Source organism: Pongo abelii, chromosome 4 (genome assembly GCF_028885655.2).
Source record: "Pongo abelii isolate AG06213 chromosome 4, NHGRI_mPonAbe1-v2.0_pri, whole genome shotgun sequence".
Classification (NCBI taxonomy): domain Eukaryota; kingdom Metazoa; phylum Chordata; class Mammalia; order Primates; family Hominidae; genus Pongo; species Pongo abelii.
This window is the reverse complement of record NC_071989.2, coordinates 3,179,159-3,185,946: the sequence shown is the minus strand read 5'-3', so window position 1 is coordinate 3,185,946 and position 6,788 is coordinate 3,179,159. Positions and strand designations below refer to the sequence as shown.

The 6,788-nt window shown below is 43.0% G+C and overlaps 1 long non-coding RNA gene across 1 annotated transcript; it reads right to left on the bottom strand.

Moving 5' to 3' along the window:
* Nucleotides 1-3,032: 3,032 nt before the first annotated feature.
* On the bottom strand, nucleotides 3,033-6,481 carry LOC129059261 (uncharacterized). Its single transcript, XR_008525048.1, has 2 exons — nucleotides 6,042-6,481; nucleotides 3,033-3,279 (listed from the first exon to the last, which is right to left on the bottom strand). It is a non-coding gene; the product is annotated as an uncharacterized LOC129059261 (long non-coding RNA).
* Nucleotides 6,482-6,788: the final 307 nt, after the last annotated feature.

Sequence of the window (6,788 nt, the reverse complement as noted above, 5' to 3'; positions counted from 1 at the left end):
AACGTAAACTCAGTTTCCGAGGCCTGCAGGCAAATCGAAATTTTCATGTATTCTGAAGGTGCTGTGAGTTGGGATGGCCTCGGCCTCAAACATAGTTTTTGTTCATGGAACCACTGCAATACTCCTCATAGAATAAATGGTTTATTTTATTTATCTGATAATTAGCTCAGCTACACCTGTGACAAGTTGTGAATTGTTAAACTACAGAATGTCACCCCTAATTACTCTTTGTTAAGAGACCTAACAATAATTTCCTTGTTCTTGAGCCACAAACTGGTATAAGTAATTAAGCAAAGAAAGATCTCATGTGAACACATTATTTTGACAACATTAAAGAAAGTAGCTGATACCTGTGATGCAGAATTTGCGAAGGGCATTTTATGAACAAATGCAGCATCCTGAACACAATGACGAAGGAGCATCGTTCACAAAATGCAACCCTGCACACGCCGCTTGGATATCGGAGCACTGGTGGCAGCACAACAATTAAAAACCCAGGTGAATCCATTTCACAGTGAAGTTGTCTGTCATGTGATAAAATTGTTCTTCTTCCCAATGAGTTTGTTTCACTCTTAGTTAGCTAGGAAATACCCTGAAGGTCTTCCAGCCCATTGCTGAAATTAACAATGAGCTCTTCTTAGCCTTACCGACATGGGCAAGACATCTATGGAAGTGAACTTACTCTATGACTGAAGTCGGTCTGCTTGTTTTTCATCCTCAGTGCATCTTTTCACACATATATTTTTTTGTTTTTGTCTCCTTTTGCCAAGTAATGATTAACAGCAATTTGCTCTTATTAGTAAAGGGTTCTAACAGCAGAATGACAATTTTAATTTTACATATTCAATTCATCACATCATTAGATGAATGCAAAATTGTTCACCTTTGCATATTCACTGAATTTTGCACTGTGCGATTGAATGGTAAGATGAGCTTTAAATCTGAAAATTAAATATTAGGTGCTCCCTATAGTAATACATTAAGCATGATTGGCTTAGGAGATGACAAGGAGGATGTGACAGAAATTATATCAATCCAACATATTTGTTCTTCAGTTTGCTCTCCCACATTTTATTGTGAAGACTAGCAGATAAAAAACACAACTGTTTGCTAATAGGACTCACATCTTGTTATGGGGGCTGATTTTCCGTTTCCACTAACTCACCATGATTACTTTTTTAGAAGCTCTCCCTTCTCCCCAGCTGATCCTCGTCTAGTTAGGCGGCATTAATGACACTTCAGTCATCCCGGCTTTCAAGCCGAGTCCTTCCACAGCGAACAGAGAGTTGACATTTCCTGACATTTTCCCAACTAATTACAGGACAAATAATTAAGCATGTTCTCGTATGTAACAAATGAAGGCAAAAGCCGTCTGTCAAGGCTGGTGATTGATGACACTCCGGGAGACTTTATCTGATGGGTCCTGCCATGCAATGGAGGGGAAGCAAATTTATTAGAATGAACAATGCAAATTCTGAGTCATCTCATCCAGTTATGCACCAAAGCAATATCCATGTCAAGGTGAATGTGACAATGAAAGCCAAATATTTGCATTTTGTGGAGCAGGTTGAAGGGGAAATCAGAGCGAGAAGATGACAGGCCTAATTATTTTGGCTCATACAGGCTGGGACAGCTGTTTCTGGTGTCCTGAACAAGGCTGTCACACAGGTAACTAAATAGGTCTGCATATAAGTCTGTATCCAACACTGTACTGCGATGTCTACCACTAATGACCAACGCTAATGTTACTGCCATCCCTGAAAAACAGAAAATGTGTCACCGTGCACCTTCTGCATGGCAGTCAACATTTCGCTACATAATTACTTGTTAGTGAATTAATTCCTATCTGTCAGTATCTATGCCAGTGTCATTTTTAGACCATTACAAAATTATGCCATCACTATAGCAACTGCAGGCACAGTTAAAAGGCAAAAGAGTTCAGATACGCAGGAAAAGTGCCTAGTTAGGAAACAGATAATAACGTAAAACCCAAATCCAAATGCCCACGTCCACCATCCTCATTTTCTTTATTTGGACTATGCATCTGATCAATGATCATTAAACAATAACTTCAGGTTTCCAATTTCAATCCGCGGTTAATATTTCATATAATTAAAACCGCAGTCCGCAGTAGTATCTCTCTGAATGGAGGAAGCTCACCGCACCGTCAAGTCAATTAATTGGGTGCTTAAAAGTGACAAGCCTGACGCCGCGTCGGGGTCTGCGAGCCCATATGCAAATGTGCACACGCCCGAGAGCATCGCAGCGCCTCTCCCTTAGTTTGGCTTCCTCCACAATGGATCCCTATTGAGTGTGTGTTCAGATCCCTCCCTGTTTTCTTCCGCCTCCCTTTGTGCAGGTTTCGTTTGCTCCCACGCACTGCCAGACTGCGCCGCGTCCCTTTCCCATTCAGCCCTGCAAGAGGCCGTCACGTTAGGAAGAGCGTTGCTTGCTTTATTCAAATCAACACACTACAAGATTCAGATGCTCTCTGCATTAAGAACAATTGGCAACCTTTTGCACCCTAAATACCCCTGGAGAAACACATTTTAAGATGGAGAGAGAGAATCGGAGGTGGCGCAGGGTGGGGAGAATAGAGAGAAAGAGAAAGAACCAGGGAGAGAGAGGGAGACAAAAATTGGGAGTAACCGAAAAAAATGTTGAAACCCTTAATTTTGAATAAAAGTAGAAAATATAAAATATCACAGGAAACAGAATCTTTGTTCATTGATTTTTCCCTTTTAATTAATTAAAATATTACCAAGCTGGAAATGAACAGCTCCGCTAAGCCACTCACATAAATTCATCATGTTGGTGTGTAAAACAAGGTCACTTCTGGTAAGTGCAAACATTTTACTGGTGAATTTGAAATGATGTGTCTCAGGCAGACATCTGACTGAGAATGGTATTGTTGGGCCCCAGTGATTCAGGGAAATGACGAGATAAAGAAGAGAGAATTTGGAAACTGAAAAGGTACAGTTAAGATTGGACATTCTTTAGAAACATCATTGTCTTTCCGATTGTCGCCCTCATTTTTGTGCATTGAGCTGGCTTATTTTTAATGCTCTCTAATGTGATGGGGGTGCGGTATTTTGGATGCATTGAGATGCATGTTAATGGGCAGTGAGGTTAAGAATGCAGACGCATGAAATGGGGTGACCTGGGGATTGCATTCAGAGCCCGACGTGCCACAGGTGATCCTCGAGCAGGTGAAGATGTGATCAGAAGCAGAGTCCATCCCGAAGATTCCTTGGGTCAATAATGCATGTTGGCGGGGTCCTATCAGAGAAACAGAAATAAATGATAATCAGCAGGGGGGAGGCTGCCGAAGGCCCTGACTTGCGAAGGTGCCTCACTCCTCAGTTCACCGGCATCGTCTCAGAGGCACAGCACGTGGCTTGGCCGCCTGTCACATTCCGGCAGATTCCCAGGACAAGGGTGAGTCCTAACTGAGAGAGCCGAACTTGCACTGCTGGTCCCGCCTCATGCTGGAAGCGGTGAGAGATTTAACTTGGGTTGCACTTAACAAGGTTAAGCTTGCAGTGCCGCTGGTTACTTCAGAATCCCGAACGGGCAGAAATCAATAATTTCCCTGGAAGGGTCTTGGTCAGTGCTCCCTTCTTGACAGTGCCATCGACAGTTGTTAACACAAAGGCAACAAAGAAAGGCGAGGACCGTTTTGAAATAATGCCCAATTTTGCATATTTATGTGATTTCCCAGCACACCTTATACTATCTGAATGTTAGCAGCATAGCAAGTTGCTAAGGACTGAATCTGGGAGGACAATTCTTAATTTGTTGGAGACTTATTTTGCTTACATTTCAGGCATGATGACAAATCCCAAATTAATCAGTTTTAAGCAAAAGAATCAAGTATTTGTAATTTGTAAAAGAATGGTTGGGCATGAGAAAGTGGCAAAGTCCACTCTCTGGTTAAGAAGGAGGTTTCTAGGCATGTAAATAATGCATTATCTTGATAAAGATTGTATACAAATTTGCTACAAGGAGCCAATGAGATAGTTTCTGTCTAATGATCCTAGTCAATCTAATTAATGCATTCTGCTACATTACATTTTAAGAAGTGACCATTGTGTAATACACTTTGAAATATGCACAAGCTAATGGGATAAGATACAAAAATTATTATGCTGACAGTAAATCATATTACATTCCTAATAAGCATTAACTAGATAACTAGGTCAAAGCAGTATTATCTTAATTGATTTTTCAAAAGAAACCTGACAGAAAAATGTCAATGCTCGAATATTTCTTCATGCATCATTAAAACAAGATTGGCTTTTAACAAAAGAAGAGCCCTTCACAGAATTGATTCTTGCTTCGGGCTGCCTGCAAGTAAGTGTATTACATAAAAATCTATACAGGATATTAAAACAACACCGCTCTGCAAGACAGTTACAATTAAAAGCTGACACCCCCCAATGTGTCCGCCACAGTGGCTTGCCAGCAAATGTAAGAAAGTCTTCCTAGTCACCGATGGAGGAGCACCAGACACTCTGCAGTTGGAGGGAAAGGCACTGATTATAGGAGTTTCTAATTAAATCAGAACACCCATCCCTTCTCTGTTTTGAAACAGCACAGTTATTAAACAGATCTCACAGGATTACTCGGGAAACCCCATCAACATTACCCGGAGTCTGTAATGGAAGTTTCAGGCCTGCAGATTCCAACAGAAGCTGTGGATGGGGACGCATTACAAGTCTCCCACAGCTCACGTCAGGGAGGAGAGCAGGAACGTCCTTTTGGCCCTCACAAGGGGAAAGTGTTGGAACTCAGCCTGGGTCGGGACCGCCTCCTGGTGGAGTGCTGTGTCAGCCAGGGGCTGATTTGGTTCAACTCTTGGGTGGCTTCTTGCCCTAGAAACCTTTGTGCTTTGCAGAAGTTCCCACTCCCGGCTGGGAACCTAAATTGTCACTGGCTCCAGGGACATCTGTCCCTGACTTATTTTCTGTGTTTTGCTTCCTCCAACTAAGAATCAAACCAGTTCCATGTGCCTAAAGCAGGTCCACAAAGCAAGACATAGACGAGGCTTATCTTAACCCCTAAGGTGCTGAGCAAGCAGGGCAGACCCAGGCCAGGGCTGTCCCGACAGAAGAGTCCTCCGGTAGCACCTGCTTTGGAAAAGCATTTTGTTGGTTACCCAGAAGGCTTCACCATCAGGACACTAGGCCTCCGTTGAGGGGTTTGTGATTCACCTATGGTGAAAGTTTAAACATTGCAAGGGAAAAATAAAGGCAAAAATAGGCACCGTCTTGTAGTTTTTAATTTTAGACAGAAGACAGCTGAAAAACATCACACCTTTCCTTAAACTACTTCTTTCCTTTCCTCCTATACACAGAAATGTCTCCATTCTCTCTTCCCCTTTTTGCTTTTTAAGTTCCAAATCACTTTTGTTTAGCTGATTTATCCTTTGGACATAATTATTCCTTCTCTCTCTCTCTCTCTTTCGCTCTCTCTCTCTCGCTCTCTCTGCATATTTATTTTCATGTGAAGAACAAGTGGTTCTTTGTGGCTTGGAATGAAGACTGAAGACTCCTATAAAACAAACACTCTGGAATTGAGAGTTGGCTTATTCAAAGAACCACAGTCTTTAGATAATTGGCAAAATGAGATCTATTGGTGACTCTTTATGAAGAAGGAATTTGTGTTAATCAGACAAAACTAGGCTGTGTGTTTGATATGGTTTTGGATAATTCAGGACTTCATTGAGCAGACTTCCAATATACCAGCTCTGTCAATTAACATGGCTTTACCTACGTATGTCTCATTTCACTAACAAAAAGGTGTAAGTGTTTCAATTAATAGAAAAGCTTCCACCCAGGTACTGCCCCCCATGATCCAGGCAGGTATTTAACTTTCCTGAGCCTGCCAACTGTCCATGCAAACAGTAATAGCACCACACAGAGGTGCTGGAGGCTGAATAAGGAGTGGGGAGTGCTGAATATTGGCTGTTCCCAGTACTCAGGGTCAGCAGGCACTCAACTTTTCTACCAGAAATTATCTTACAGGGGTCTATAACTTACCTTTTTAAATAACTATTTTGAAACTTTTTATAGTAATTTTCTTCTAAAACATATTTTATGCTTCATTTCATTACAGCAGAATGCAGGAGACATAATTTGATCTCTTTATGGGGGCCGGGGCACCCCAAAATCCATGTGTTTATGAAGTGGCTACTTGGTTCCAAGCCCCAGGGATCTGATGATGAGATGGGCCCTCGCAGGAGAAGTACAGGGGCTGGGGGCCTCTGAACGGTGCCCACCCAGTCTTGAGGTTCAGGCAGGCCTGGATATTGAGTAGGATGAGCAGATAGCCTGACTCTCCAAGGAACAAATCAGCTGAGTAACTCACTGTCTTCACTGCCTAATATCTGCAGCCCGTTGTGGGCCCTTCACTGCATTGTTGATTGTGATCTCATGTGCGAAGATGTGAGGGAAACGCGGTGATGCCCATGTGATAGAAGAGGAAACGGAGGCGCACGTGTCACTAGCACGTGTGGAAGCCACAGCTGGCACTTGCCTTCTGGGACTTCTAAGCCTCTCACCCACAGGGGCATGGTTCTGGGACCTGACAGCTCTTTCCCATCTCTGGGTACGTTGCCGGGAAGAACTGCGCGACCGTAGGATCCCGCTCTACCTCCCGTCCCTCCCTGCTAGGGTCTTAACCTACCCGTTTTCCTTGCCCTTTCTCTGTCAGGTTCTTCCACTTTCACAGTAACCAACAGAACCAAATCATGCCCAGTCTCTGGGGAGGCGCGTGAGGTGGGGAGA